This window comes from Cryptomeria japonica, chromosome 8, assembly GCF_030272615.1.
Source record: "Cryptomeria japonica chromosome 8, Sugi_1.0, whole genome shotgun sequence".
NCBI lineage: Eukaryota > Viridiplantae > Streptophyta > Pinopsida > Cupressales > Cupressaceae > Cryptomeria > Cryptomeria japonica.
The window spans coordinates 360,687,861-360,697,391 of NC_081412.1; positions in this window are offsets into that span (position 1 = coordinate 360,687,861).

Genomic DNA, 9,531 nt, shown 5'->3' on the forward strand with positions numbered 1-9,531 from the left:
AAGGAATTGATGGACAAGTTGAAGGAGAAAGAAGATCAAATCATGGAATGTTAGGACAAAGTTGATGAAGTTAACAAGTTTGAGAGAGAGAATGTTTCTTTGAAGAATGAGATACAATCCATTGTGATGAGGTTGACTAAGGAGATTGAGGACCGGAAGAAGAATGAAGATAATTTGGCACAATCATTAAAGGAAAGAGTTGATGAATGCTTCAGGCTTACCTATAAAAATGATCAATTGAAGCTTGAGTTAACACAATCAAGAAATAATGGTCAAGAACTTGAAAGACAGATTGCTACCTTGAGGGGTGAACTTGCTACTACCAATGAATACAAAGACAAATTCAAAGTCGGTTCAGCAAGGCTTGATGAGATGCTGGAAAGTCAGAGACATGGAAAGGAATGCGAGGCCTAGGATTTGAGAAAGGTGAATCCTTCGGATCTGGACAAGGCAATGAAAAACCTGATCAAAAGAAGAGCAAGAATCCTCCAGTAAGGCAAACTAATGCTCATAAATTCAATGGTAGATGTTTTACTTGAAATAAGTTTGGTCATATGGCAAGTCAGTGCAGAAGTAGGATGAATAATGGAATGATGAACAACATGAATAATGTTCCTACCTTTATCGGCCAGTGTTTCATATGCAACAACTTTGGACACAAGTCAAATATGTGTAGAGCAGTAATGAATAACTTTCAGAACAAAAGATGTTATGCTTGTGGAATGTTTGGACATATCTCTAATCAATGCAGGTCAAGACCAAATCAGCAGAACTTCAAACCTATGCAGAATAATGTTGTTTGCAGAGCATGCAACAAAACCGATCACATTGCAAAGTACTACAGAAGCAAAAACAGTGCTCTGGTAGATACGAACAAATCAGATGAAAAGGGAAAGGCAAAGGTTAATGAGATCAGAGATCAGCATAAGAAGATGTCGGTAAAGAAGGATGAATCTATGGTAGATGGTGGATCTGTACCTGAATATAGTGTAGAACCCTCATCCGATAACTAGGGCTTTTGGCTTTAGCGGGAGGCAAATTCATGCAAATCTTGCAGTACCCCTTGATGAAATCTATAGTCAATGGATTATAGATGGTGGGAATTGAATTTTTGTTGATATCCAGGATTTAGATGGTTGATTTCGGCATCCGGTAGTTACACAGGGCATCTGGTTGGATATCTGAGGCGCATTTATTTCAAAGTGAAATTAGGGTTTGCAAAGTTAAAAGGGTAAATACGAGTCATTCTTCACTTTGTGAATAGCATTTTCGAGTTGAAGAACAAGGCGATCAAGGCTTCAAGGCGATTAGAGAGCTAAAAGTGATCCGGCGAGTGATCTAGGGCATCCATCACTCTGTTGAGGTATTTTTCAAAGAGCGTTTCTAATTTCGGTTTTCTGAAAATTTTAAATGGCATCCTCGTCTTCCATTGCTACTCCACTGGTTGTTGAGGTCAAGGATAGACCTCATCCTGTGTTCAAGAAGAATCCCTACAAATCCATGGAGGTTGACCCGGTTGGAGCTTTCTCTTCCATTATGCACGGAATATTGCACATAGATGATGTACAGGCCTATATTCACTGCGAGATTGAGGAAACTGGAAATGAAGACATTTTGGACTTGTATACCGATAGCATCATGGATGAAATCGGCAACCCCAAGGCATAATTTGTGCAATTGCAAAGAAAGGGTTTCACCCAGTTTGTAAACTTTTTGCCATTTGATGAAAATGAATGGGTGAGGTATGTATTGAGTAGAATTCATGCATAATTTATATTGATTGACCAACTTTACAAGATCACTGCATGCGATTAGGATGGTAACCTGTTTAAATCAAACCGGTGACAAGCCAGGGTTACACAAAGTCACAAACCCTACAGTCAACAAATTAACCATTATTATGTATTCGGGTTACTGCAGATGCGATATGGGCGTTCAATGAAAATCAGCACAATCAAGGAGGATGATGTCAAGTTTGTTGCGATGGTAATTGGTTACAAAGTGTATCAGTCTAACTGACTGAATTTTGTATCTGGCACTGCCATCCATGCAGCCTATCAAATGGTCAAAGAAGATGCTCATTATGACTTGTGCAGTGTTATGTTGGAGAAGTTGATGATAAATTTGAAGATAATTAAGAAAGATAAAAAGCATGTCTTCAAATTTGGTTCCTTGGTTATCTGTCTGGCACTCTATTTCATGAATCAAATCCTTGGAACTGGCAGAGTACAATGGGCTTCTAACAGACCGGTGGCCCAACAAATAAAGCAGGGGCTTGATAGACTTGGCAACAGGGACAATCAGAATGCTTCTTTGTGGGCATTCTTCAAAACTTTTCAGAACAAGATGAAACAGAGAGTCAGAATCCCCAAAGAAATTGTGAAGAAATATGAGGAGACAATCTGCTTTATGGTGAACAAAGATGAATGTCTTATGGAAGTTGTTCAACCCCAGACAGTATGGATAATGCCTATGGGCTACGAGGTTGATGAAGCCACGTTGGATGCCTATGCACAAAATTTGCTAAACACTCTAGTAGACACCAAAGAAGAAAGGTTCGGAACTTGCCAAGAGAAATCAATGGAATTACACACCAAGTTCACCGAATCGACTAGAAAAAGAAAAGTTGCAAAGATTGTGGAGGACATCCTTATTGAAGAAGGTCACTCTCGGGAGTAAGTCAGAGCTACAAGGGATGCGGTTGAAAAAGAAAAGAAACAAAAGACTGCACCTGCTCCGGTTAAAGTAAAAGTGATAGGGTCTTCTGCCGCTCTGGTGAAGACACCTCTTGCTAAAGCAAAACCCTCCAGTTCTTCTGCAAAGGGTAAAGGTGTTCTAAGGAAGAAGCAGAAACCCCAAAGAGAATATGTAGCAGATTCTTCAGTGCAATCTGAGACTGAGTCAAATGTGGACATTCCTAAGGCTCCAAAGAAAGGAGAGTTTGCTAGGGTTATTCGGAAACCCCAATCCGGTGCTAAGAAGAAAGGGCTGAAGGAGAAGAAAGCAAGGTCTGATCCTATACCGGCAAGCAAGCCCAAGCAAGGAAAGAAGATAAAATCTGACTTGGATGAGGCTATAGAATCCGGTGAGATAAAGACCTCCAAAACAAAGTATCATATTATTCCTCCATTGTCTATTCAAGAATTAATTGATGAAATTATTAAAGATGGAAACTTGAAGAACATTTTTGTATATTATGAGAATATGGATGATAAGGATGAGAGGCAGATTGAGGAAGCTGTAGTTTTGTACATGGATATATTTAGTAAAGCATTGATTGAATTAGAAAAATATCTTCCAAAAGATTTGTACAGTTTAGTTGATGCTAGGAGAAAATCTGCTAGCCAAATGGATAGAGAAATAAAGGAGAGTGAACTGGTGAATCAGTGCACCAGTATCACTATTGAGGAAATTGATAGATTAATTTTATTAGCGAATAAAAAGGAATTCAGAAGCAAGCACAGAGTCAACAACTTGATGGTTGGCAGAATAGGAGAAATAAGGAGAGAAACCGATGCAATTTGGAAGAAGTTTCTTACTGAGAACCAACTTGTAGAAACAGTTTCACAAGATGAAGCCACTCAGTCAGAAAATTCTCTGGTAAATAATGTAAATAAAGAGGGAGACACTCAGGATGTTGCAAAGCAACAAATTTTGGATTTCGTTGAGGTTGAGCCTGCTAAAGAGATTGATAAATCAGTTGAGGCAGAGGATGGTGCACCAACTGGTGACTTCGGTGCACAAGAGGCACCCAAAGAAGACAAATCTGGACAAGTTGGAGTTGAGAAAAAGGTAGAAGAAAAACAAGAAAAATCGAATAAAGGGAAGGGTAAGACGATGGAAACTTCGATCCTTATGGCAATTAACACATCAAAAATTCAAAGCCAAGGGAGTTTTCCGCAGTTTAATATCAGTTTTGACAAACCTTTCAATCAGATGTCTCCGGTAGGAATGATGATTGTTGTTGCTGCTCTCCAAGCGCAAGCCAATCAAGAGTTAGCACAGTTAGAATCTGAAGAGAAGAGACTTATCGAGAAATCAGTTAAATTTTTGGAACAGGTGGTACCGGAACTACAACTTGATGCTAATTTTAGTTCATCTAGTAAGCTTCAGAACTTAATAGATCATATATCCACCCAGTTTGATTCTTTGACCAAGGCATCAGCTAGGCAGGCTATGGAGAAATTTAAAGATGTCAAAGTTCAAACATTTTTGCAAATGATTAGTAATGATAAGGCCCAGCTAGATAAGGAATTAAAACTAATTGATGAGGCCTTAGCGGAAGGTGGCAAAATTTATAAGTCTTGTCTAATTTTGACCAATTTTACTACTGAGATAGACAAGTAGATAGATAATTGTAGAGGACGGTTAGTTCAAGCTTCTCAGGCTTATAATCCTTCAACAAACTTAACCGGCGGTATTGAAGGCCAAATTTTGACTATTATGGAGCAGATTAGGAATTTTGAGAAGGAGGAGAGAATGATTAGGCGGACAAGTGAACTCCAGAACCTAATTGGTCCCCTGTTGGACACCTTAGTGTATCATAAGATGGACTGCATTCAAAACATGTCTCAGGAGACTCCTACTGAGATTGCGGCTATAGAATTTCATGCTTATATTTTGAATGGTTTTGTTTCAATTTTGGAGAAGTTGCGGGCAGGATGGAATACATATCTTGGGTTCCTTAAGATGGCATATGCAGATATACTGAAGCGTGTATAGATTTGATCATTCGGTGTGTGTATATATGTACAGGCAAATTTGATGCACACCCCATCTTTGGCATTGTTGTCAAAGGGGGAGAGATGAGATGAAAAATGTACAAACTGATTGTGTATGGAGTGTACAGTTCAGTGATGCAAATTTTTTTATTGTTGATCTAAGGGGGAGTCTTAGAATTCTTTCATTCTTTTTCATCTGGTAGACATTTTTCACAGGTGTTGCCATCAATGCCAAAGGGGGAGATTGTTGGTAATTGACACTCACTTGGTGACTTCTGATGCTTGATTTATGGTCTAGGGTTGTCATTGATGGAAACTCTTCTTGGTGACTCGATCTAGAGATCATGACTCATCCTATCTGAAAGCTGGAGTTAGCCGGTAGGTAGTTAACCGGTAAAATAGGGCATCTCAGTATTGTTTTGGTCCGGAATAATTTCCGATGATTGAGGTAATTTTGGTGGTTGATATCGTGTTCTTGGTGAATGGGAAGATCCTTAGGAAGCATCTGATTATACTCTTTTGGCTCGGTGCTATGTTTTGTTCCAGATTGAAGCCAACATGTGACTACATGTTACACTTCTTGAAGCCGACTTGAAGGAGATTATCTTTTATGTTAAGACCGGATATATAAGATCGATTTGGCAATTGGTTTTCATGGTAATAATATTGTGGTGATCCGTTTTGGTGCGATTGAGTGTAGTTTCACGTGCACATTTAGTCTTCAAATAATCCGATAGTTGACTGAGACGGAAACAGAGTATTTAGTAGAGCGAAGACAATCAGAGATTCAGTACTTAACCGAAACTCATTCTTGCATTATCAGATGCTACTTGAGAGTTCATTTCATTGTATTTCCTCATTGTAATCAAATTGTAAGTCAGTGAGACTTCCCTGAAGGTTGTAGCCTTCCAGGTCATTGTAATTGAGCAGTGAGCTCTAGGCAGTGAGCCTGAATGCAAGTGCATTCCCTATCTATGTAATATTTATGTACTCCTGGCCATAGTATATGAATATTGTGGGTTCCAACCCTACCGTGATTTTTCCCTTTCCGGGTTTCCACATAAAAATTCTAGTGTTGTGGATCTGTGGCTTATTTGTTGCTTGATTATGTTCTTTTCTGTCAAGCATTGCTAACCGATGGATAAAGAATAAGTTTGTGGATTTGATTTCCGACATATCACTAATATTGTGAGAAAAAAATTGATAATCCAATTAGTATACTTGATATCTTCTACAAGGCTTCGAGTGCTAATATTTCTTGGCTAAATCTTTGGTGTTGGGATGGAAAGACAAATCTCCTAACTAGTTTGGTAAATTTAACCTTCACTAGGGTGGCCCAAATAAGCAAGTCGTTTATTTGGGCAACCCATTTATTGTCAACCCTTGTCTTAAAAGTATGCAGAATTGGATTAAAGAGAAAATTGATTCAAAAATTTATTGTTGGAACAAGCATTATATGTCCCTAGCAGGGAGACTTCAAGTTTGCAAAAAAAATCTCTCTTCCAATAGCTTATACTATTCTTCGGTTGGCTTTTCTACAATTATCAACTAAATGAGATTCAAAAATAAATTAGGTCCTTTCTTTGATTATATGATAGAGGCAAGAATAAAAAACATTCAGTATAGTGGGAGTGGTGTTGCTTAAACAAAATGCAAGGCGATCTTGGTCCCAAAGACTTGAAAGTTCATGGTACCTCTTTGGCAGTCAAATGGATTATAAATGCCTTTGAGGGCAGTAAACCTTGGAAAGTGCTTGTGAGAAGCAATATTTTGATGGCTTCCCCTAGACATGCTAAAAGTTGGAAAGGGTTGAACATCTATGACTCCTTATTTGGTAGATTCTATGTGGTCCACTCTGGTACTATGTGTTCAAGAGCGTATGGAAAGCTTGGGAATTGGTAAGAGATAAGATCACTAGCTATGACTTCTATAGCAATAATGATAATAAATTTTATGATCCTAGATCTATTTGGTGGAATCTTCACCACAAGAATGGACTTTGGTTCCCCGACCTAAAAATATAAATGTTATTGGAACTAAATGGGTTTTTAGGACTTACTCAATGGTCAGTGAAGCTTGTAAAGTTCTAAAATTTCATGTTAACATGATCTCTGAGATTGATATGGTTAACAAGGCTCAATGGTGAATTAACACCCACAATATTAGAAAAAGTAGTTAATATGCCAAGCATTGTATTAACATTCATCGCAGATTCAAAATCTATCATCATTGCATAAAAATCAAGCAGAAGTTTCACAGTAAGAATCCAAGTCAAACCACCCTACAAGTGTTTCTATATCAGAAATTCCCTCATTAGATCTCTCATTTTCAGGTACAAGTCATCATTAGCTAGGATGTGAGCATTAGGCACATTATTGAAACTAGGATCCTTTAAAAGAGTGGATTGACACTTTTTTTGCTATATTGATTTTGGAACTCAAGAATCTTTAGGAACTCATTAGCTATTCTTGACTCTAGCCAAAAACTAGCAAAATTGATCTTTGGCCTATTGATAGTGGTGTTGCCAAAGTCCCCTAGCTCCGCAAACCTCTCTCTAGACATTTCAAGCTTAGAGGTGACCTGCATAGACACAAAACTAAAAATGAGTCTTCTAAAAGTCAATAAGCTTTCCCATCCACCCTTTATATCATTCCTCATTTTTGAGCTTCCACAAAACCACATAATTTCAACTGATAAGGCAAGCCAAAATAGCTTATACCCTTTACCAAGACCTTTAATGGATCTAAAAAAGATTTCAAGCATACAATAATTCTTGTTGGAAGTCCAAGAAGCCAAACTACAAATAAAAATAGACTAGACCTCTTTAGCAAATAGGCAAGAAAAGGAAACATGATCAATATTCTCAAGCACTTCATAAAATGGACAAAGTTTGACATAATGGTTATGCAATGAAAGCTTTTTTTATTAACAAGAGCCATTCATGACTTCTAAGGTTTCAACACCGTGACTTCTCTAGGATGATTCCAGTGATGAATCTTTTGTATATGCAAAATGAATGTGAACAATATCTTCTAGCTTTAATATTTATGTTTGGGTTGTCCTTGGCATATAATATGATGTAGTGGACCTATGTAATATGCTTTTGTGTTGATTCACTATCTTTGTTGGCACATTTTGATCAATTCCCCTCGTTGTGCTTTAAATTTCTTAGTAATTTATTATCAATTCAAAAAAAAATCAAGCTACGCTTTTATTAATGTTATAAAATACATTCATTAAAACGGCTTAAGATTTTGTCTTAACTAATTCCTTCGCTTTATTTGAAAAGGTGTATGACATCAAGTGGGTTGAGCTTAATTAATTCAAAAATTAAGTTCTTATTGTGAAGACCCAAAGTTCAATTCTCAAAGGACCATCTAATATGCAATTCTAAGTTGCGAATCTTGGTCTACAATAGTTGGCGTTTAGTGCAAATGTGATTTCTAAATAAGTGGATTTCTAAGTTGTGACACTTGCTCTTCCATAGGTGGTTTCCAATGTGCTTTCTTGAAAGGAGCTAGTACTAGTCTCAACATTTTGCTCACAAGAGCTTGAATTAGTATCATGTTGATGCTTATATGAGTAGAATATTTGTAAAAAATTAGCAATATAATAAGACGCATGACACCCTCACATTGTGGCTTACCAATATTACTAGCACATCAAATGGGGAGGCAAACATTATATTAGAAATAATAGCAATGCCTACAACAAAATTAGGGGATTATAGATTGTCAAAAATAGGAGATTGTCAATTGTCCAAGAAATGTGGAAACATTTGTACAGTTATCAATAGAAACTAAGTTATTCATTGTGGCCCAAGTTTCACAACTAATTATGCTAAATTTGACTAGGTTTAGAAAAACAATTGATATGTTATCCTATTTCTCATAACTTTTGCCTTGTAACATTTGTTTTCCCAAATTTGAATTCTTTTAGAGATGTCACAATCATTTGTCTCAAAAATTTATAGGCAAAAAGTATAGAAGAATCAATCTTCTAATTGAATAGAAACCCTAAATTAGAGAGAAAAAAAATTGAAATACAAATTAGTAATAAAAATATGAATGGCGGCACAATAGCATGTCTCATTTGTGAGCAAAACAATATCATGAAACAAATTTCAAAGCAAGTTACAAAAGCTTCACTCCAAGGGGGCTTCGAGCTATCATGACGAAGCTTTGATCTAACCAATTCCTCATATTGAACCCCTACAACAATTTACAAAGCCCCCAAACAACCTCCACCTACCATTCCAATAAATGTCTTTTTCTTATACAAGATCAAAGCAATTTAAGGAGTGATGAATAAGAGCCCCTTATATGGCTACCTATTTTGTAATTCTTTTCTTTCAATTCATGTGTACATTTAATTAGACTGAACTTGTCACTTCAAGTCATCTTTTAGGAGTCCAGTGCAATCATAAAAAATTACATTTTACAAATAGAGAGCACTCTCTATTCAAGCTATCCCTTAATTAAAATAATAAAAAGAAAAAATAAATAAAATAGTACATAAGCCAAGTGCATGCATGTACATGTACATACATGCATGTACATGTACATATCTATCTAAATATGTATGTATGTAGAAAACCCCTATGTATATTCTAGTACAAAACCCCTATCTCATCAAAACCATATCAAAACAAAGGTGCAAGATGATCGGTATGAATTCACCAGCTTTAATCAAGAGTAGAAAAGAAAAAGAAAAAAAAAACACGGCACATTCAACATATTCTTTAAATTTTTAACATTTCCAGAATGACAACTTTTCGTTTATATAAGCTGGATTAGCCCAAAACATATAT